This window comes from Sceloporus undulatus, chromosome 4 (genome assembly GCF_019175285.1).
Source record: "Sceloporus undulatus isolate JIND9_A2432 ecotype Alabama chromosome 4, SceUnd_v1.1, whole genome shotgun sequence".
NCBI classification, from domain to species: domain Eukaryota; kingdom Metazoa; phylum Chordata; class Lepidosauria; order Squamata; family Phrynosomatidae; genus Sceloporus; species Sceloporus undulatus.
Genome location: NC_056525.1, coordinates 5,731,955 through 5,732,616, shown reverse-complemented (window position 1 = coordinate 5,732,616; position 662 = coordinate 5,731,955).

Below are 662 nucleotides of genomic sequence, written 5' to 3'. Positions count from 1 at the left end.
AGCCTATCTGGAAAGCCAGAAAAGCTGTCCAAGGACTTTTCTTATGTTCTTTTAAATCAAAGTTTTCATTAAAATATAAAAAAATACAATCAAACCATCATATTATGCCATTTTTTTCAAGTTCCTCAGGGAAGGCTTACAACGAGTTCAACTGGTTTAGGGGATGACCATAAGAAGAGAATAATTTAAATTAGTAGTTACAATAAAGAGATAGCAGGCATTTGCAAGTTCATGTCTTTTGTTTCCCAGGCCTCTCAAGAAAACACAACATTCCGAATCCCATTTCAACATCTTCAGGTGTCTTCCCCACACTCCAGGTCTTTCTGTTCCTTGCTTGAATATCTAATTTTGCTGCAACAAGCAGTTACACAGTGAAGGTTTTATTCTGCAGAGTTTCATTTCCCTCTTCAAAAATAGGCAACATCAATAAAGTCTCATTAGTGATTATTTGTTGGTCTATCATTTGAGAAGCCAGTGTGGCATAGTGGTTTGAGTGTTGGATTAGGACTCTAGAGACCAGGGTTCCAATCCCAGGTTAACCATGTAAACTCACTGGGTGACCTTGAGTAAGTCACACTCTCTCATCCTCAGAGGACAGCAATGGCAAACCCCCTCTGAAGAAACTTGAATAGAAAACCCCATGATAGGTCCCCTTTCTGGTC